At 45.0% G+C, this 23,266-nt stretch overlaps 1 protein-coding gene across 6 annotated transcripts in view; it reads right to left on the bottom strand.

The window, feature by feature from the left end:
• Positions 1 to 23,266, bottom strand: part of IL1RAPL2 (interleukin 1 receptor accessory protein like 2) — a 333,350-nt gene that overhangs the window by 186,024 nt on the left and 124,060 nt on the right. The window lies entirely within an intron of this gene.

Below are 23,266 nucleotides of genomic sequence, written 5' to 3' on the forward strand. Positions count from 1 at the left end.
GTGAACCAGCTGTAGTACAGACATTTCACAAAGCTAGGGAACTTTATAGCACCCCAGACAACTATCCAGATTTTCCATGGAGTCAAGCTTGCAATTTTGGGCAAAGGCTGCCAAAAATGTCCCTTCTGGCCACACTGAATGGATGCAGTCTTCTGAACGGGCTGCCATACCTGTATCACGGCGGAGTACAAGGGCTGCAGGCCAGGTCTTCATGCTTCAGAGAAATGTGTTTGCAAAATGTTGCTCTCATTTTGAGGGCATCCCCCGTTGCTGCCGCCATCCCATCAGAGCCCAGCTTAGTGGGGCTCACAGCACGATCAGCCTTGGCTCTCCACTCATACAAACCCCACAACTTGCTTCTCCTGCGAGCCAAGCTGCACTCACTGCTGCTTCAGAGACAGCAAGGAAAAAAGTGAGCCTTAGAAATCACTTTTTTAAAGGAAATGCATACCTGAAGCGAATTGTGACTGATTAAAGCTTAATTGTCTTTTTTCACCTTGGCTCTGCTAAAGTGTATGACAGCTGTCACACAGTGCCAGGAGCCAGTCTGAAAGGACACTCAGAAGCCAGATTCCAGAATATTAGGATAACTGACAAGATCATTACTCTCATTTCTACTATTTCCACCATTTTCTTTCCTTCCTGCAAGAAAGATCATCTTCATCCCCCACCAGGTCAAGCAGCCCAAGGGTCATTGGGCAGGCTCTTCTACAGAAGGAGGGATGGGACACCTGCATTGTGGGGGGGGGGGCAAACGCTAGTGATGCCATGCCTGTTTACACAGCAAAACCCCTCCTCTGGCAGACCAAGCCCCACAAAGCACTTCAGAGGACTGCTGCTGGAAAGAAGAAGCATCAGAGCAGGCAATCTTCTTCCCAGTTGTCCTCTTGCCAGCAATAGGTTGCAGCTATGAGTAGCACTCAAAGCAGCGTCCTGCGGGCACAGGCAGCAGTGATGAGGCTGTACGCTTCTGAGCAACATCCTGGGGGAAGAAGCAGGGACGCAGGAGACATACGGATGCTGAGTCTTCTTGGAGACCACTGGAGCACATACAGCCACTTCAGACCTGCACTGCAAGCTGTTAAACCTCCTGTCTCTCTGGCTTAAAATGCCAGCACTGTGCTAAACAGAGGTGAGCCTGGGACTGCTGCCAAGGCACTGGGCCGCAGCAGGTCAGGTGTCGATCACACCACATCCCCACACATCTCATCAGTGTGGCTCTGCTATGCCAGTGGATGGCCAAGGCTTGTCCCCTCCAGTGGCAATCTCCTCCCAGGGACTTATTGGTTACAGCACAAGCACGGTACAAGGCTGGGCAAGTGGAGCAGCATTGACCCACGAGCAGTCAGTGGCTGCATGGGCTCCTTCTGTTTGCCAGGGCAAGAATAACCTCTGCTTGCTAACCAATTCCAGCAGCCATCACATGGTCCCTCCAATCAATATTTAAATAACAGTGGCAGCGCTACCAGAGCCTCTCCATGCATGCCCTGTCTGCAGCCATCCCATCTGGCCAGTGTCTGAAGAAGCAAGAAAAGATGAGCCCTGTACTGTGAATTGAAGATCAGTAAGTTCAGGGATGTTTGCAAGTTTAACTAAGGCTTCATGGCAGGTCATCTCCCTACTTCCTGACGTGGAAACAGTTTTATTTAATACTTCATTGAAATAACAGACCATTGTGTAATACCCCCAACAACACTCATCAGCACAAACCTTTTGCCCCAGCCAGGTATAGCTCTGCCTCAGTGCCATTAGCTGCCGCAAACTAACAGCTGTATACCACCCACCTGGAGCCAAGATGCCCTTCCCTTCCCTTCCCTTCCCTTCCCTTCCCTTCCCTTCCCTTCCCTTCCCTTCCCTTCCCTTCCCTTCCCTTCCCTTCCCTTCCCTTCCCTGCCCCCATCACTTCTTAAGACAAGTGCCCAGGCACCAACAGGGGCACAAGCTGCTCAGAAGGTTCCCTCTAGCCCACGTTCCTGCTCCATAGGGCTGTGGTGCTCTCTGAGCTGCAGCACATAACCAATGACACTGCTAATGCAGTTCCCACTGCGAGGCACAATATGGCCTGTCCAAGTGCGGAGGTGGCAAACTGCGTTAAGATAAAACATTACACTGGCTGCTCTAAGACAGCGTGGCTCCGAGGCTCCCTGACTAATTGCATATGGGTAAAGTGCCTTTCCCCTCACAACACACAGGGAAAAGCGGATGTGTCAAACACATACTGGCCTCTGCCCATCACTTCATCACTGTAGGAACACAGCCAACACCACCAGGCAAGAAGTTCCTCATTCCTCATTCTTACTTTTTTTGCTAGACCTCGTTTATTATCTTCTAATTTCCTGATTTCTGAGGCAGCACTTGTTTACGCAGAGAATCACCATCATAGCTTCCAAAAAAAGGCAGATTGGGCTGAAAAGAAGGTATCTGGAAAGTGCTGTAGAGAGCAGACACAGTGGGACAGAGCCAGCAATAGCTGCCCACATCCCCACAGCTGCCTCAGGATGCACAGAACCAGCCATATCTATTGTCGTTTCCAGGGAAATAAATAGGAGGCATCACCTTCAGAGCAACCTGCGTATTTTAACTCTGCTGAGACTGAGCAAGCAATTATATTTTCCCTTCAGAGCCATGAACTGCCACTTTTCTTATTTCAGGCCAACAGAAAGTATTGCACAAGAAGCTGCATTACGTACATCTTGATCAGTTTTCACTGATTGCAAAGAAATGATTCGGTGAGTCCCATCCTTCTGTATTTGATGGGAAGGTAAAAACTGGAGCCAGTTATTAATGACAGAGCAAGATCCACATTTTTAGGATGGACAGCTCTAGCATTTAAGATGTGAAGAGCAAGCAGCTTGCAGGAAGCCCCGCAGATTCCTATCAACCTCAGGCACAGCAATATTATAACATGGGAAGTTTCAATACAGATCTAACATCTCCAAAGAGCAGACATTTGCCTCTAGCTGCAGCACACCGGGTGGGTTTCAGAATTCCCAGCAGTTTAGCTACACAGCTGGAATTGTTTTTTTCCTCACCTAAACTCCACCTGCAGCCACCACCCCCACCGGTGAGCAGGTCCTGTTATCCTTCTGTAGCAATGACTACAACCTTCTAAATGTTGCACCGACTCCAGCATTAGCATTTTTCACACTTCCCTGTCACAGCACAAAGCACGCGGACGTTATGTGCACACAGACACTCATGAGACCCAGCATTAGGCAGACTTTCACAAGGTAACATCGATACAAACAGATGGACAGACCCTGGCTCTTAAGCTGCATCATTCCACGGGGTTTCCCGCAGCCAATCTGATCGCCTCTGAGGAAGGCAAGCTTCGCACCTGATGCATCTGTGCTGAAAGACTCCCTGCCTTTAAAATGACTTTTCTGAGTGTTACTGGAAAAAACAACATTAAGATAATGGCGAGACTGACAGTGAGAAATTCACGGGGGATACAGAATAAATGAAATCAATTAGTATTATAAATATGGGCTGAGTTCCACGTCTCACATGTCAATTATCCATTCTGAACTTCCGAGACCTTATCATTAACAGGTTTGTTTTGGCCAAAGCTATAAGATGAAGGAAAAACCCAACAGCACTATTTTAAGCTTATGCCATCGCATTGCAGTCTACCAAAAAAAAAAAAGGAAGAATATTTTTATGAGCCATCAAATGGCTCAGTTAATACCAAGAGGCATTTATTGAAACAAAAACTCTGAACAAGCCTGCTTAACAGCCACTCGTGATTAAATGAAGAACAGTTCGTACCCATAGATGAAAGTGGATGAGATCTGTGTAGTATCAGCTCTGGCAGAGCCTACATTAACCGAATGCCTGGGTTTTGAGGTCAGCTGTCATTCTTTCTGAATTGCTCCCTGAACAGATCACAGAGCAGATGGAAAAGGCCAGTTTGACATGACTCTTTGACTTAATTATAGCATTACTAGGACAGCATATGGAACGTAGCATAGAATTTTATCCAATATCTTTATTTCTCACAGAGTCGGAGATTTGCTTCATTTGCTTTTAACTGATCTTCAGTATTCGCTGCATTTGAATTACTTTTACCTGTGCATTACTAGGTCAAGCTTTCTTACCAAGAGAGAGAAATCTACATAAATGTTTAAAGAATCACAGAATTTGAATTCTGTGTCAAGTACAAGATCCTTTCCAAAACATCAGTGTTTAAACCCGTTCACTGTTTTCAGCATTAATTGTGTCAGATCCCTTGAGTTACCTACGATTGCTCCGAGACAAGCAATGCCAGACTGGTCTAGTGACAAACAGGCTTTGTATGACATAGACTAACACCCCCTTTTTCCCCATGAAGAATCATCTCATGGCATATGCCTACCATATGCACAACACAAGCGCACAGATAGCAAAAATAGGTCCAGCAGGAAGAGAGGAGCAGAGGAAGGCCCTGACACCACCTGCAAGCTGACGGGCCGGCTGAGCATCTCGGCACTGCTCCACTTAGGCAGCCTCGCTTTGCAGAAACCACTGCAGCCTTCCAACCTGCAAAACAACAACCTATCAACAAGAGGTTTAAATTCTCAACACTGATCTTCTGCTGGAAATCTTTTACAAAACGAGAAAATCAAACTGTTGCTCTGGTTCTCTAAACATTGCAGTTATGTGGGTTTTTCAACAGTTACCTGTGCCAACAGCTGTTCCATGTGCAACACCAATGACCTAAGGTTCAGCCAGGACGTCAGAGGATGTGCAGGTGCTGACAGAACCAAACCAGAGAACTACCTGCCATCACGGAGAGGCACACGTTACCTGGGCTGCTGCTATCACTGACATTTTTCCAAGATCCACTATTGCAGAAAGGGTGCTTTGCTGCCCTGAGATGTATGGAAAACGGGAGGCATGCAAATCCAACTCCTACTTTGTTATTTTAATGCCCTCTGCCTGTTTTTCAAAAAGGAGGAAATGGGGAAAGGACAGGACTGTCAAACTGTGAGAGAAAGTGGTTCATTTCCTCTGCCCTCTCTCAAATCATTTCAGCTTATTCCTGCTGGGCAGAAATGGAAAGAGGCAGCTGTTTGAAATTAGGATTGGGAAACAAATAGCAGCAATGAACAACAATGAAACAAAACAAAGTAAAATGCTGTTTCACTATGATTTCTAAATTGAACTTTCAGAAAAAAAAAAATAGCTTTTCTTTTGAAATTTCATCATGAAATTAAAAAGAAAACCAAGGTTTTCCTCTTAAAATGATACCTCTGAACCAATTTTTCAGCAAGATGATGTCACTTTAATCACCTTTCAGCTGTAATATTGCAGACTTTCAATGCAGCAGCTTGTCCCAGAGAAGCTAAACTTTCCACCAAGACACTCTCCTCAAAGCTGGCTACAGGCCCCCCTGTCATCTTGGATAACTTCTGCTCTCCACATTAGCTTTCTTCAAGGTAAACCCAACTCAAATTAGAAAATAAGGGCAGAAAAGGACAATACCACCTAGCGCCAAAAATGTAACAGTTCTGAAGGTTCTCACTGCCTCAAAACCTTGAAATGCCCAATCTAAGAGGCTGATCTTCAATCTACCACGCTAACAAATGGTCGCCATCAAACTGCAGCTTAACCACATGCACTTCTAATCTCTGAAAATAACCAGAGGGTGGTTGGTGGCTCTTCATTTACTTTCTAGGCAGGAAACAGAGTATTTCACCAACTGGCGAGGAGGTACAAGCTCCCTGGAGCACTGCAGGGCTGCTGCAGGCACTCTCAAGCTCTCCTGAAGGTTTTCAGCACATGCACCTCTGAGATGCCCTGCAGGCCAGGCTGTGCTGCTCATGCAGAGATCTGGATACACAGCAAGCACAGCCCTGCTGCAAAGAGCAACCAGGATCAGGCACCCCTGGCAGGAAAATATCAAACAAGAAAGAAAATGAGGTAGCAAGCGTGGAAGAATAAAAAGGAATCAAACGGGTTTACTTGAGGATGCTCCTCACAAGGTACTTACACTTGATTCTTGCCATACTCTGCATCAACTGCATGTAAGCATGCAAGTCAGTATTTTCTCCAACCCTGCAGAAATCTTCCTCCCATATAATTCAAAACCACTGAAATGTCCTCTGTTGATTTTTCTTTTTGACAAAGCCGAAGTCAGCTTTGGCTGTTCTAAGTTCTTCTAAGCTCTACTTGATTTTCCATAGAACCCACTTAATGCCAACACAAAGCAAGCTACAGTCCTGCCTTGAAAGCTGCTATGGCCAAAGCTAATGGTCGATTGCGGCTACCACAACAACAAACACTCCAAATTTCATCCTGTCACAAGCTGGGATTTTAGTTTTGAGACTAACGCATTTGTTAGAGAGGGGATGTGGACAGGATCTCGTATCTTATGGGCTCCAGCAGGAGCAGCCTGTGGGCTCACTGCAACCACCAGGCTCTCGGGCATCACTGCAACCCCAGGAGTCCGTGACAGCAGCAGCCCCTTTGCAACTCCAGTTACACGTGACCCCTTCTTGAAACTCAAGTCTCTACGCTTTCAATTTTTGAAGGTACTACTCAGAGCTGCAACTTGGATCCAGATTTAGATTAGACTCAGGTTGACACTGTCATGAGGCAAAAAAAATAGGAGAAATTGAGATATTTAGGGCTGTATTTTTTAAAAAGATTCAGGTACCCAAATGCCATTGGGAATTGTCAGACTGCAAAATACACTGCCACATGCAGTGTGCTATACTCCAGCTTACACGACAGCATCCTTATTCTATGCATATTTCAGCTATGTTCTTAGCATTCAGAATTAAATGTTATGAAATGACTTTACTAGGTAATGCTTGTTAACAGAAAATTACAACATTCACATCAGACTTATCAAACTTTTATATATAAAACTGAGAAGCTTATTCAATCACTGTGACATATTCTCATTTGTCTTGGAGTAATTTTACATCAGCCTGTTCACATCAAAACGGCTTTGCACGGTGACATGCGTATCTGAAAGAGGAATGCCAGACTCTTCAATGAAACACGACAGCAGTTAACCTTCACTTAGCTGCAAGCACTGCAAGCTACAAACACACCTTCAAGAAGTTATCCCACACACCACTACTCCCCAGAGGCAAATAAAACTTGAAGGAGATCTGCAATCATGCCACAAAAGCTTAAGTAAAAGGCTGCTTGTTCCTGCAGGTGCATCTACTCAGAAAAACTAATTTATATTTCATCTAGGGTACACATTACAACTTCAAGATAACCTAAAATAATAATTATTTAGGGTTATTTAAGCAAGAAAAATATTTATATTGCTTCTATCTAACATCTAGATGATTAGAAGCCAACCGGAATTTTCAATATAATGAACTTTCCAAGCAAAATTTGAATGTTTCAACTTGATGAATTAAAAAAATAAAAAGTAAGATATGTCCACCTAGTCTTTAAATGGGTTTTTTTTTTATAGTCTACCTTGACACTCCAAAATACACGATTTACCTCATGCTGCATCCTTCACAGCAAGGAAGACAGGCAGTACAAGAGATAGGAGATGAGGTTATCTGCTCCATTACAACAGACAAGACATTTACGTACAGCCCAAAGTAAATTCTCCTGCAAGAACTCCATTATGGATACGAAAGGCAACAACGACCCCTCTCTCAACAGAAATACTGACACGAGAGCCAAGCTCATCTCTTCAAAGCAGGTCATGGCTTGGACGAGCGGCACAGAGCAGTGCCCAGCAGTGCTCATGCTGCCAGCTCCCTGCAGGATCCCCTCCCAGAGATGAGCTGGGCAGCAGTGACAGACGTGGCCAAGAGAAAGCAACTCCTGATGCCAGGCATCCACCTGATGCACATAAGAACAAAGACGCTGCCCTTGCAGCTCAGACACTACATGGGTGAAAACCAGGCAAAAGAGAGGAAAGGTGCCAGTGCAGCCATATTACCAAACATGTGACCAAAATCAACATAACATCTTCAGTGCTTATTTAAAAAGTAAATATATTTATAGGGAAAAAAAAAAAAAAAAAAAAAGGAAGGGTGATTACAGGAACTTAATTAGCAAATCACAGAAGAGACATTTCCTTGATGTAACATTCCCAAAGTAATATCCTCAACTAAGAAAGGTATATTCGCAATGAGAAAAACAACATAGCTGATAGCCTCATCTTAGAAGAATCTGCTCTGGGGTAAGATGGAAAATTTGTAATAGGATCACGTTAACCACAAGTAATGGTCTTCCTGCAGACCGAAATTCCTGCCATTAAACTGCCCACAGACTCATTTAACTTGCTGCAGAGTCCATGGATAAAAAAATTCCTGGGAAAAAAATGCAAAAAGAATTCTGTAACTGTATCACTATCATGCAGGGAGAGAACTTTATGTATAGAATTACTGGATATCAAATAATTATTTCTTGTCATACACTTCTCTGGCTCGCATTACAGCTCCACAAAGCAAGATCAGAAGCTGCAATGAGCCACGCACTCCTGGAGAATTCAGAAATGGTTTTCTAAAACCATCTCCTTCTCTTCAGATGTGACAATACATTCTACTGACTAATCTATGCATCTGGGAGAACGTAGTGAGCAGAGAACAGGATGAATAAATAAAGTAACCCTCATCTGATGAAGATGAAAACCTTTCTAGACTAAGTTTCTCAGAAAAGAAAAGCACTTCTTGTGACTTCTTGTGTCATTAGGGTAAAAATTCTCTTCTGGATCTTGTAACAGTCTCCAATGGGAACACAAAGAATCTACAACAGGATGACCTCAAGCTGATGCAGCAGCCGAAATGCCGGCCGTGTCCTGGGCTGCATCAAGAGAAGTGTGACCAGCAGCTCGAGGGAGGTGATTCTGCCCCTCTCTGCGCTGCTCTCAGACCCCACCTGCACTACTGCATCCAGTTCTGGGGCCCCCAGCACAAGGAGGACACGGAGCTGTTGGAGCAGGTCCAGAGCAGGGCCATGGAGATGATCAGAGGGTTGGAGTACCTCTTCTACAAGGACAGGCTGAGAGCAGGGGCTCTTGAGTCTGGAGAAGGCTTCAGGGTGACGTTATAATGACCTTCCAGTAGCTGCAGGCCTACAGGAAAGCTGGGAGGGACATTCTGTAAGGGCACATAGTGACAGGAAATGTTTTTAAACTGGAAGAAGGTAGATTTAGACTAGATATTAGCAGGAAATTCTTTACTTGAGGGTGGAAAGACACTGGAACAGGTTACCAGAGGTGCTGTGTATGCCTCCTCCCTGGAAGCATTCAGGGCCAGGCTGGATGGTGCTGTGAGCAATGAGGTGTAGAGGAAGGTGTCCCTGCCTACAAGCAAGTGGATTGGAACTACCTGACCTAGGCTGAATCACTATGTTCTTGCCTTTTTATTTTTTTTTCTGCTCCCATTTAGAACTCAAGCCCATAGAAAAGGCAAATGTAACAACAAAACTCTGATAGGGAATTCCGCTTGCAGAAATATATGATTATATGCACAGGAGTGGACAACCTCTCAAGAGTGTGCCAAGGCAATCAGAATTATGCCCTGCGGAAATCAAGTATTCTCTTCCCATCTTCTTTAGAATGGGAGAAAGCAGACTAACCAATGCTGCTTTCTGAAAGACTTTTATTTTTGCCTAAGGAACCGGTGTTGCTGCATCGGTCTCTGATTTGAGGTTTTGTAGCAAAAATTTTATTTGATCTTTCTAAAACTATTACAATTTTAGTACATGGCCTACATTCATCCAGAGTTTTCCCTGGTGGGAATGAAGGACGGTCCACACATCCCAGACCTAACCCACCTGCTATCAGCAGTGTGCCACTCAGCTCTCCAGAAGCCTTTACACATTGGTTTTCCAGCACATTTTCTTTGTCACCATCAAAGCCCCGTTCAGTGGCTGTACATAAAACTATATTTCTTTTTTGTAAATACAGCTTTTGTTTAAGAGTCAGAAACCCTCCCCCAAAACGAAGCCAGGACTTCACTTTGACAAAGCGAGCTAATACAGGGCCAACAGGGTGAGCGAAGGGCAGGCCATGAAACGTCAGGAGCAAAACTCCAGGCAGGGACTTGTGTCTGGGAGAGATGCAATGAACGTGGAGGGGGACCCTTCAGGGGGACCTCAGGACTGTAATCAGAGCCCAACTGACAGCGTCCCCCTTTCAAATCCAAAACCGCCCGGGCCTGAGCTTGTTGAGTTCAGATCTCCAGAGTCATTCTCACAAGTGACTGCCATGATTTAAAGTGAGTAATTTGAAGGTTGGAGATGTTCTGAAGTTAAGGAGCCACCCAGAACCCACTACTTGTGCTATGTGTTGTGTTTGGAGCTAAAACTGTTCTGCACAGCAATGAGAGCTCATAGCAGGGAGGCTCGATACTGATGTGCACCTCCATAATTCTGAATAGTTCCTAAATTCCAGCTTCAGTTCAGACCCCTTCACTCATCTCAAATTACTGACAACTGGAAGATAACTCTGCCATCACTGCTTGGAAAAACTACAAGGCTTTCTACATTACTTTCCCATCATGTAAGCTGGAACACAGCAGTATATTTTACCACAACTTTTATTTTACTGTTGCAAGGTCTGACCACTAGTCTCTTAACTGTGAGATACGGAGCAATTCTCTGATCTTGTTCTTAAATACAAGTTGCGTCATCTGCGCTGATGCCTTCCAGCCAAGCTCTGCCAAATATCATTTGCTTAAAACTAAAGTCTACAAGCTGGGGCTGGTTAAGAAACTTGTGGCAAAATATACTTTATAGATGAACCCTGTACTTTTGCATTCGGGGGAACAAAATTTCACATATGAGAAACAGAGAATCTGACTTCACTCAACAAAAGGAGACATTCAACTGCATCGATACACTCATCCAAAAGGTTCTGCTAATTAGAAGCAAATGATTCCTTACAAATGGAGCAACAGTTTAGTTGGGTTTGAGTAGGCAGCATGTGACTATCTGCTTTCAGCTGCAGAAAATGTGACAGACATAACAGACAGACGTTGAGTAAGAAGCCACTGCCTCCACAACGCGCTCAGGGCCAAACTTCCTCTTCCTTGCAACTACAGTGTGATTCTGAAAGACATTACAAACAGGTTGGACTTCTTTTCTCCCTGAACGCAGTCATAGCCACGCTGCAACCATTCTGACAGGACATCAAATGTGGTTCTGTGGAGGAGGAGGACCTCCATTGGACTCCTTATGAAAATTGCACTTGGACCAAACTAAAGGAAAAAAAGAAACAGATTTTAACCTCAATACTACAAAACTGTTTTCACATCGTCACAAGACTGTGTTCTGAATTATTTCAGACTATTTATCTTATGCTCAGGAGTTCTTTTTGATGCCTTGAACTACAGGGAAAAACCCAATTTCCCTTCCCTCGCACATGTACATCATACCTTCTAAACCACATTTGGTCCAGCTAACGTGCAGGTGGGTAAAATACCACAAGGATGGCAAACGTATCAACTGCTACTGGGTTCTGCTCTGACATCGACTGCTTAATAGGGTTCTATTTTTCACAACAACACTTTTAATACCTTTCTATTCGTGACCTTCTCAGAGGTCAAGCTAACTATTTCAGACCAAAACAGTTTTCAGGTAATTATACCTCACTGGTGACCATTCCTAGCATAAATTTCAGGTATCCAAGTGTCTGTCAATATCTGATCTTTAATAAAAATGAACTCCTGACGTGCTCTGAAATCTGTATTGGAAAATACACTGATAGTGGAACAAATGAGAAAGAAATTCCATAATCTCCAAGGCTTCAAGAATACAAAAAGAAGAAAGTCAGTTTTAAGAGAAATTCAACTGAAAAGTCCTTGAAAATTTAGGAATTACAATAGAGAAATACAAAACTACTTTCATGAATAAAATATGTTTTAAATGAATGCTCCAGAGTCACCTAATTTTGTATGAAGCCTTTAGGATGCTATAACAACACTGTTTTGCTTGCTGCTCTACCATCAAAATAAGTAAACAAATAAATAAAAACTTGCTAACACCCACACGGCAATTCATAAAGCTCCAGGTGATCATCACTGGTTCCCTTCTGATCCTCACTAAATGCTCAGTGTGTTAGACACAGACTGTTTTTTCCTGTCTATTATCAAGTAAAAAGCGCAGTTATTTGTTATCATTAAAGCCCTGACAGAGATGCTCTAAGAGACTCATTTCTGTTGATGGAAGCCAATTCGTTGGGAAGGGGAAAATCTGGGCTCTTCAAGTTCATTGAGAAAGATAAGCAGGCATCTCTATCTCTCTACTCGGTGTACTTAGAAAATGAGTTCATCAGTCCAGCACGTATAATTAGGTTTTTGTGTGAGTAGGGAAGCAAAACAGAGTAGCAAGGATAGGAAGTCAAGCCAGAAGCTTTGTAAAATACACTGCAGCTCTTTGTCAGCTGGTGCTGCTGCGTGCTGAGCCCACTGCTGTCACCTCCCCAGGACACGCAGATCTGCACAGCATCATTTTCTGTCTGCCAGTCTGTCACTCAGGCCACATAAAATAAAGAAGCAAAAAACACAACAAGAACAAAGATCAGCCTATGATTGAAAAACCAACAACTTCCCAAATCAGATGCGACTGTGACCCAAATCAGGAGAGGAAGAAGCAATAATTCATCCTGGCATGCTAATTAATTATCACATAGATTGCTTATTGATTTTCTTGTGCTCACTCTGACACCTTATGAAGTAAACTCATTTTACAGAAACCTCTCACAGATCAGCAGCAACTGCAAACACACAGCAGCTCAGGTCTGCACTCTGGAGATGGGAAAGGCCAGGACAGATCCATGCCCAGCAACGAACCTCAGCATCGGGACACCATTCCCAGACCAACACACGAGGTCTCTGTTTTTTATTAATGGTCTCCCTGTGAAATAAACCAGTGCTTCTAATGAAAGCTGCCAAATTCCCAAAGTCACCCCTAAAACACTTCAGCTTCCTGCCTAAGACAATAGACTCCATTCCCAGAGAAGTTACCTAAGAGGACAGTTTCTAATTATAGAATTAATTACTGCCACAGAATAAACAGTGAAAGCATGTCAAGCTGGAGGTAATGATTTGTACAATTAGCTCTTTCATATCAAATAAAGACTTTTAGCAATTTTTGCCCTGGGAATTCATAATATTAAGAAGTCCAACTGTCATCATCCCTGGAATTCAAAGTCACAGGCTCACAGAATCCTTCAGGTTGGAAAAGACCTTTAGGATCACCAAGTCCAACCGTTAAAATAGGAAACTTGACAGCATGGCATGGTCTGGATTGCTGTCTTCCTGCAGCACAGGCACTCAGAAAGCGATGTGGCCCTCAGGTAACAGGCCTGGGGTGATTCCATGCAGTACAACTATTCACAGGAGAAGTCTGGGCAGCGCTGAGCAGCAGGGTGTGCCATGGGCCACCACAAATATTGTTTTCCCAGTAAGAGGGAACTGCAGAAGGCTGTTTCTCATCCTGGATAAGCAGTCAATGGTCTCACGCCTCTGGAACAGCCAAATGAAAAGTGTTTGTGCCTTACGTCCCAAACAGAACGAACACATGCCATTTAAGTTGTTGATTTTCACTGGCATGCTCTAGGTACCAGGGAAGCTTCCTAACTGCAAAGATTTCAGTCAATTTTGCTAGGCTTTGTCCAGGTAGCAAACTGGTTTCCAGTGCATGGTGATAAAGAAACCTTTTGTTCTTAAGATATATATTTGTGTGTAGCCAAACTGTCACAGTCACCAAATGAAACCCTCACAGACAGCACCTCGTTTGCTTGTGAGGAGCAAAGGTCTTGTTTCCACTTATTTACGCAGCCAGTACAATTGTCATTACAAGGATGAAAGCAGCCTCTGAAGATTTCCTCCTGGTGAGAGACCTGCCAAAGAAGGAGCAGAGCAGGAGGGACTTTGGAAAGGGGCTAGCATATGACAGGGACTAATTTGGTGGCCGAAAGCAAACATGAGAGAGCCAGCAAAAGCACTTCAGAAGTCGCATATCTCTGAGCATGGAACTCTTGCTGGATTCAGCCATGGTTCAACACAACAGAACATAAAATCGTGACTAGTCCTTTCCCACAGCCTCCCCACCAAGGCTGCCAGCACCCTGTGCTGAACCACCCTCCAAACACTTTGGGCTCCCCTGAAAACATGCAGAGTCAGTGCTGGTGGGAATTTGGCCCATTCAGCCATTTGCTGATGTCCCTGAGCCACAAAATACGTGGAATGAAACAATCTTACTCTGTACAAATGAATCAGCCACACAGATCTATGTGAATTCCTGAAGTCATTTCTGACTTCAGGTTACCTTTGACAATCTTCTCGTCTCTGACATTCCAGAGCTGCCTGCTGCAGGAAGGACATCTCAGCTTTGAATGGCTCAGTTAGACAGACTGGTTGCTGATGCAACATTGCTCCCTAAGGCTTACTGAGCACCATGGTACTGAGCACAATGACTATTATTTACAGATCTATCTTTTGACACTGATGCAATGGTATTTGTAATGAGCACAATTTTTTTAAAAAAGGTTCCTTTTGTCAGAAAAAAAAAACAACAAAAAAACCCTCATTAGTCAAAGAAACAAATTGTTCTCAGACCAGCACATGTAACAGATCCTGCCTGCTTCAGGATTTATTTCTTGTGGTTGGACTCCACTGTGCTCCAGAAGAAGCAGATTTGAATCAAAACTTGACATGTGGCTAATGCATACATAAGCCCACTCTGCTTAGCATTCACCCAAAGCCCTGGGAACAAGCTTACCCTTAAATCTGCTCTCTGTTGGCCACACCTGGCATTCGTCTCAATAAAGTTCTAATTATCTCTGACACCGCTTCTCCCTTGCCACACTGAGGCAACAGACTCCAAAGTTATTGGGAACAGAGAGACGTGCATAAACAAGAGGACTGCATTATCTCCCTAAGAAAACAGGCTAAAACTAATTGAAGATACACAAGTTTGTGAGGCATTCTGCAGAGCAGTGGAGCAGGCAGCCAAGCACATGTTGCCCAAAAGCTGGGTGTCTCACGTAAAGCACTGATGGAGAGCACACGATTTTCAGTCCCAAAGTCCTCAGCAAGAACCTCCCAGAAGGTGAAAACCACAGATGAGCTCTGATGTCAGAGCACGCAGGCCACCAAGGAGCCAGGCACAAGGCAGGTGGTGGCTGAGTGGTGCCAGCTGGGCTGCAGTGTGCTGAGCTGCTGTGTGGAGCCTGCGACAGCGCGACAGCCCAGGGCCTGCCAGCAGCACAGCCCTCCTCACACTCCCACAAATGGCTCTTCAAGGACGGAAGAATTGAATTAATTACTCCAAATTATGGCTTGGGCTGGAAGGGACCTCAAAGATCACCCTGTTCCAGCCCCCTGCCATGGGGCTGCCAGCCACTGACTCAGGCCCCAGCTCAGGGCCCAGACCCCCCAGCCAGGCCTGGGGCACCTCAGAGATGGGCAGTCACAGCTCCTCACAGCTCTGGCAGCAGTACCAAGGCCCTACCAACCTCTCAGCAAAGAATTTACCACTGACATCTAATCTAAATCCCTCCTCTCTTGGTTTAAAGTCGCTCCCCCTTGAGCTATCTCTATCTACCCATGTAAAAAGATGGACAGCTGCATCAAACGAGCAGTTCTGCCTCAGACAAGTAATGAAGATTGGAGTGTGCTTTCCCAGTTTAAGAGGAAAGCATAAGTAATCTACTTAAGCGGAAATCAATTTTAAGTGTTCCTTTATTGCACTTTATGGTCTGTGAAGTTCCTTTCTTTTCATTCTGTTACATGAACAGTATGCCATTCCTAAACTGTCGATAGATTTTCCTTTAGAAAAGTAGTGAAGGGCTTAACTTTCAAATACAAATTACTCCTTGGGAATCCTTAGCTGTTATTCAAGTACTTTAATTCAAAGAGTTCTATTTCTCATTGAAAAAAACTTTAAGTGACACTAATCGGACCCCGCTATTTTTATTAAGAATGTACAACAATGCTAATCTGGTGTGACTAGACTGAGTATTAAGGGCTTCTTCTCCCTAAAGTGGGATTTAATAGTAAAAAATTAACTTTCTTTCATAATCTGCTTATGGGTACTGCAACTGGAGAAGATTAGCTTCCCCATTCTCTTTCCTGATCCACTGTACAGACATGCACATGCTAAAAATGTAACAATGCGTGTTTGTGAGCTCACAGGAATCTGTTTTGGAGGGCTTTCTAAAAAGGCATCAGGCCTTACCAGATAGCACAGGCTCTGTGATAATCCATGCTCAAGCCTCAGCAGTTATGCAAGCATACAGCAGCTGGCCATTTCCCGACACTTCACATTTCGAAGATCCAGAAATACATGTAAGCGGCAGATGTCGTTTGTTTGAAGAGCGCCTTGCACAGGCAGGCTGCACATCTGGCCGCAGTCCACGATGGTTTCAGCAGAGGAAGCAGCAAGACTGGTAGGTCACTGCTTCCATAGGAGGCTGATAAATCGGTGCACTGAATTAACCCCAGCTCTCACTTCATCAGTGACTAAAGCACTGCAAGTAGTGAACTTTACCAGACGTTCAATACAAAGGGCAATTCAAGCATATTCAAGAGCCTGCAGGAGCCCAGCTACAAAGCACTGAATTAGGTGTGAAATACCTATATTCATCTTAATTGGCTGTTGTTGCTGAAGTACAATCAGAATCCTACAGTACCATCCACTCTAATCAGAAATAGGGCAATGAAATTCAACTCCCTTCACTGTTTTATTTTGATGTGTAAAAGGTAAGAAGCAGGCAACAGATCTCGTATGATGTCTGCAGGAACCATCTTTTCCATTCTCCTCTTACAAGATGCTCTGATGCTTCCTTTTATTTCCCCTGCCTTTCTTGTGCAGCTTGGAGCCAGCCGCCAGCACAGAGTGATGCACTGACACCAGTCACACAGCCCATCCTGAGTGGCACTGGGGAGCCAGGTGTGCTGACAGCACACAGATGGGAGCAGAGAAATCTCGGTCCTTGACACGCAGCCTGACCTCCCAGGAACCCAAGATCTGTACCAAGAAACCATTCAGAAAGCTGGAAATAGCGTTTCTTCAAGTCTCTTTCCTGATCCATGCTAAAGGCAGTTGCATCCCCTAATACGGTGGATGCTCCACCCTTGGCGACATTCAAGCTCAGGCTGGACTGGGCTCTGAGCACCTGATGGAACTGCAGGTGTCCCTGCTCACTGAACTACATGGCCTTTAAGTTTCCCTTCCAGTACAAGTGATTCTATGATCTAATCACAGCACTGCACGCCTGTAGGTCAGCAGGATCCCCACCCCTTCCTTCTTTTCACATTCTCCCTTTCTGTATCTTGGCACAGCTTTCTCCAGGGAAAACCAATACAGCTCAGCCCCCTCCACCCCCCCCCCCCCCCCCAGCAGGGCCCAGACACAGAGCCATGGATGCTAAACGAGCTGCTGGGCCCCAACCCACAGCAGCTCAGGTGAAGCAGCTGGCAAATTCCCTCCCACTTCACCTGAAACCAAGTTTTGTCTCGACACCTTGGGCTTTACGGGTTTTTCCTCCCACAATAATTACAAACTTTTCAGCTTTTTGTCCAGCTTTGCAATGCATTTCATTAACAGAAAGCATTTCAGAGAAAAGAGCTACTGAGCTTACAACAAACAAGATTTCAGATCACTGCATTAACACTGACAGCTTTACAACAGTAACCACATCAGGTACAGCACGGGATACCTTTCTGTGCAGCTAATACAGCATAATACCATGATATTACCACAAAATCTAATACAGCTTTCTAGGAAAAAACAACAAAAAAACAAACCTACAACAAAACGAACCTTCATCTAAAGAGGGAAAATGTTACTGTGTCTGAAACACATGGGAACAGTGCCATGTCTGCAGGACAGTAGGAAGCTAGGACCCCCACCTACCTGCTGGCACAGCCCCCATGGCATGGTGTTCGCCCCTCCACCAGCAGTTGCTGACTGTGGCCTCAGAAGTGGGGTGACAAGCACTGCAGGCATGCTTTCTTGCAGTTTTCAGAACTTCATTCAGCTCTGGTTTCTATTACCAAAATGGATGCAGCGTTTCTTCACTCCCAGATGCCCCCCTGATGTAACATTGCTGCAGTTTGCTATGAACAGACTGGTGTTAGAATCACAGAATTGCCCAGGTTGGAAACGATCTTCAAGATCTTCAAGTCCAACCACAACCTGACCATACAAACTCCAACAGCCCTCTGCTAAATCACGTCCCTGAGCACCACATCCAAATGGTTTTTAAACACATCCAGGGATGGTGACTCAACCACCTCCCTGGGCAGCCCACTGCAGTGCTTAACAACCCTTTCTGTAAAGAACTTTGTGCCAATATCCAACCTGAACTTCTCTTGGCGCAGCTTATGGCCATTTCCCTTCATCCTGTCACCTGTCACCTGTGAGAAGAGACCAGCCCTGCTCTGCTGTAAGCACCTTTCAGATATTGGAAGAGAGCAGTAAGGTTTCCCCTCAGCCTCCTCTTCCCCAGACTGAGCAGCCCCAGTTCCTTCAGTCTCTTCTCATAGGACACATCCTCCAAGCCCTTCCCCAGCCTTGCTGCCCTTCTGTGGACCTGCTCCAGCACCTCCATTCCTTTCTGTACTGTGGTGCCCCAAACTGAACACAGCACTGGAGGTGAGGCCTCACCAGTGCCGAGTGCAGGGCAGGATGACTTCCCCGGTGCTGCTCACCACAGCATTCCTGATCCAAGCCAGGATGCCATTGGCCTTCTTGGCCACCTGGGCACACGGCTGGCTCATCTTCAGCCCGCTGCCCATCAGCACACCAAGGTCCCTTTCCATCAGGCAGCTTCCAGCCACTCCTTCCCAAGCCTGTAGGGTTGCCTGGGGTTATTGTGACCAAAATGCAGGGCCCGACACTTGGCCCTATTGAAACTCACACGGTTAGTCTCAGCCCATTGATCCAGTCTATCCAGGTCCATCTGTAATGCCTTTTTCCCCTCAGGCAGATCAACACTCCCCCCAGCTTGGTGTTGTCTGCAGACTTACTGAGGATGCATTCAATCCCCTTGTCAGGATCATTGACAAAAATGTTAAATACAAGCGACCCCAGCAGTACTGAGCCCTGCGGGACTCGGTATTGCCCTTCTCTAACAGTTAGGATGGTAGTTGACGCATCTGGTGCCCAAACTGAGGACTACATTCCTACTCACACTCTCCACATTTAAGGCAAACGCTGGTTCAAAGCCTGACCCGGCCCCTCAGCCTGCTGCCACTGGAGCCCAGGATGAAAGCTGCGTTCACAGAGCTCCAACATTCCATGTAAGCAGGGCAGGGCATCCATCTGCCTCAGCAAGAACTGCAGGACAACACTTACTTTGGTAGGAGACAAGCTAGAAAGCACATGACACACTGATACACGCTTTATCTTATTCTTGCAGTATTATTTTTGACTAATACAGGCTGACAGTCTCTAATATGATCAGTCTTTCATACCTCACTAACACTAATTCAAGGCAATCAACACTAACTCACAACACTAATTCAAGGCAATCCTCATGTGCCAGGGTGGGGGAAAAGCGCTGCTGTGGCAATGAGTCCAGCCAGGTGCCTTTCAGCTGACCTTCTGAGGATAGGATTCAGGTCTGGCAGTAATTCTCTAACAGTCAGGTATTATCTCCCAAGATAAATGAATACACAGACAGATTAAGATATCTCTTGTTTTTGTCTTTAATAACTCTAAGGCGGTTTTTGAACTTGAAATTATTTCCCTAATTTTCTCAGTATCTTCCCACCACCAGGGCAGAACGGACGGGCCGTCCCTTCTCAAATGACATTTCAGTGCTCACATATTCAAACTCTGCCACTTAACCACATTACATTTTGGGACACGTCCAATAGGTTCTCACCAAGACGAGCTCTACGATGTTCTCAGAGCTGCTGCTCTCCCAGCACAGACCTCTGCCCATGTCATTGCGAGGTGCACACTTATTCCCAGATGACTCCTGCACGTCAGAAACCTGACCTCAGCACTGGTTTAAAACATGTGAATCCAGTTTACCGTGCCGACTTGCCTTTGCATCAACTTCTATTTACGCTTCAATGATCAAACAAACTTAATCAGAAGTTTTTATTTAACTTTGCTGAGCAACTGAAGGGCAGCGGGACAGGAAGGAATCCCTGCAGAATACTGCAGCTGATTGCTACTCCCCATTAACTTTTGGTCTGTTCTGAGAAAAGCAAAACGTGTATTTCTTTAGTATGTCGTTTCATACAGCCACTGATCCGTAACATACTCCTCCATTAATAGGAAGAATGTATTTAACAAGAATTTTTAATTTTAACTTGCAAACTAAGCACGGCAAAGGATCCTTCAACACAGGACATCCCATTGGCAAAGATAGATGTCACACTGTATTGAATACACTGAAGCAAGACTTCAGTATTTCAGTGTGGTTTCATTAGAGAAGGATCACTGCTAATCCTGGCAGCACACAGCACACCAGAATCATAAGCTCGAGAATGCAGCATTTCACATTTCTAACATCAAAAGAATTACCTTGCATTAATATATTGTGTAGATAGAAAATGTAATCATAATAGCAATATCTTTCCTATTTTTTATTTTATGTCGTAGCAAAGAAAATAGAAAAAAAAAACCCTCCAAATACTGATTATCCTCACACCTTGTTCTCAGCCTGTGAGGAGGACAAATGCTAATTAGTGATCAGATTGACATTACTGAAGTAACAGGACACTTTGCTTCTGCAGATTATAAATCATCACTTCATTTTTTTTCATAAGAAGACCTTTTCTGCATGAACAGAATCTTATATTTAAAATATAAACTGAAGGAAATGTATACTGACTGTAACGATTCAAGGTTCAGCTCAAACCCTACGTTGATCTGCTCTAGCCTACAAGAAAATGTAGAAACACAACACTTATAGCCACTCATGCAACATCCAAATCAGTCTGCAAAGCCTCAAGTCCAACTGCAGCAAAGCTGATGTATGTCTCCTGCTGCAGAGAGCAGCTGTAAGTGACCTTACCAAGGCTCTATGCATTTGTGCCTTATTTGAGAGCTGTGAATCACAGTCATGTTTGCATTTCTCTCCAGGGAACAAAATCATACACCTATTGCATTTACCTACGAAATACGTAATGCTCTGACAGTAAGGAAAGAGCCCTTCCTCTTGCTTACCAGACATTTAGTGCAGACCACATGGCCGGGATCATTGATTTCTTTGTATTTGCAGTAATCAGCTGAACACACTGCCCAGGTTACACCACTTCTCTGTGCATGTGGTTTCCATTCTGTAATCTGCCAGCTCGCTCACTCAAGGTCGGCCTCGTTCTGGAGCTTCCTTCTACACTCTGTGCGTCAACGCCTTCATCTGTGTTGCGCCTCTTAAGTTCCTTCTGCTGGGCAGACCTCACTGTGCCTCCATGCCTTGGTCTTGCAGGTCTATGCACACCATTTAAAAGTTCTTCCACGAATTTAACAGACTGTGAGTCAAGGAAGAAGATGAGTGGGAGCTGCAGATGACTGATCAGACAGAGGATGGCAGCCAGCATAACGGAACTAATGTTTTTATTATGAGAGCACACAGAAGTGCCATGCAGGCACAGCCCAGCTGTGCTAGATGCTACGCAGCTGGGAAATTGGATGCATAATCGTTCCTGTAGCAGGATTTAATTCTATCCTGAAGACCTTTAGAACAGGTGTGGATGAGGACAGGAGGGAGGAAGAAGGAGAGGTGCAGAGAATGAACTAAGACAGGAAAGCAGCACATGAAGGTGATGTCACAAGCCTCCAAATCCAACACTTGTCTCCAGGTCCCCCACTATGTGCTCGGGGACATCTTGTAGAAACTGAAGATGCTGAGTTTTCTTCAATTAGCCACAAAAAGCCAGGACACACGCTTCCTCAGAAGAGCCTTTCAGTGACACGCCTGGGAACTAGCAGTCCCATGCTCTTGTCTCCTGAGTCTTTTTGTTCCCCCTGCAAAGTGAAGAGCTGGAGTGAGGAGGTTCCAGGGGAAAAGCCTCTTGTCCATACGACTGCTTGCCCGCGGCAAAGGAGGCCATGCAGCATGACTGCCCATGACAGCCCAAGGAGCAAAGGAGAGAGCGTAAACCAGTAGGGAAAAATGCCTTAAAATCAGGCACTAAGCATAAAAGCTTACATAGGACAAAAAAGCTGAGACTGTCTGGGCATGTTCCTTCACCGTAAATTAACAATGAAATATTGAACGTTCTGAAAAGCAACAAGAAGTTTTTAGGCTTGAGTTGATTTAACCGAATGTAACAACACATTAGTCATTCAAACTCCCACTCTCAGAAATGTTTATTTTTCACCCTCTGCAATGAGGTAATGATAGAAAGATCCATTGTTTGGATTTGTGCAGTTTCGCCTATTTGTCAATTTTATTTGTCAACTCTAACAAGCAGGCTCATGGGACAACCCTTTGGATACTCCCAAACATTTGGTCTCTTTACAGAAGAGTTTTCTGGTGGCATTATGAAATGAAGATGGCCATCAGTTGGGCAAGTCCAGCTTCAGAAGATGGCTGGTTTCCCCCTGTGGCCCGGGGGACCTCAGACAGAGTAACTGCATAAATAGGGCAGAGAACCCCAGTATTCTGGGTATGGACTGCTGCACGACAAGCAGCTAAAGACAGGTGTGGGATGTTTAGGAACAGACTTTTGTTCCTAACAGCAAGCAGCCTGCACCCATAATTTCTGGAAGAGAACTTCTACTCCTTGGAAAAGCACAAAGCAAACCTCCTGGGAAACACACACACACACGCCATGACAAGAAATGTCAGGTACAAAACCCACTCCTTACCAAGACTGAGGAAGCAGCATTAAATTAAGGATTTAATTTCCCATTTTAGGAGCCTGGAAACATGAACTCTTCCAAAAGACCAGACAGACCGGCCTCTTGCACCATTTCTAGAAGGCTTGTCATTTCTTTGTCATTTCAGGAAGACGCTGTCTTTGGAAAGACTTGCTGGAACAAGCCAGGAGACGAGCAACTGACAGAAAGCCATGGTGAGAATTCCTGCCCATCTGGAAGTCATTGCACAGAGCTCAACCCATTGTAACATCTTACAGCCTACAGAAGGCAGCAGAAGGCAAAGCATGCCAGGTCTGGGCCCTCGTATTGGAAGCGGCTCTTGGCAGCTCCTCCTCGGGGCTGGGAGAGCTCCTGGTGAAGCCCAGTTTGCTATGGTACAGGGGCAGCTCCCTGGGCTCACCAGAAGGGTCGAGCATCGCAAGCCCTAAATGCAGGTGGCTTTGCCAGGTGCAAGGAAGAAGTCTCCAGCATTGGCAGTTGATCAAAAGGTGTCCTGCAGTGCAAGCTC

This window comes from Tympanuchus pallidicinctus, unplaced genomic scaffold (assembly GCF_026119805.1).
Source record: "Tympanuchus pallidicinctus isolate F22 unplaced genomic scaffold, pur_lepc_1.0 scaffold13, whole genome shotgun sequence".
Classification (NCBI taxonomy): domain Eukaryota; kingdom Metazoa; phylum Chordata; class Aves; order Galliformes; family Phasianidae; genus Tympanuchus; species Tympanuchus pallidicinctus.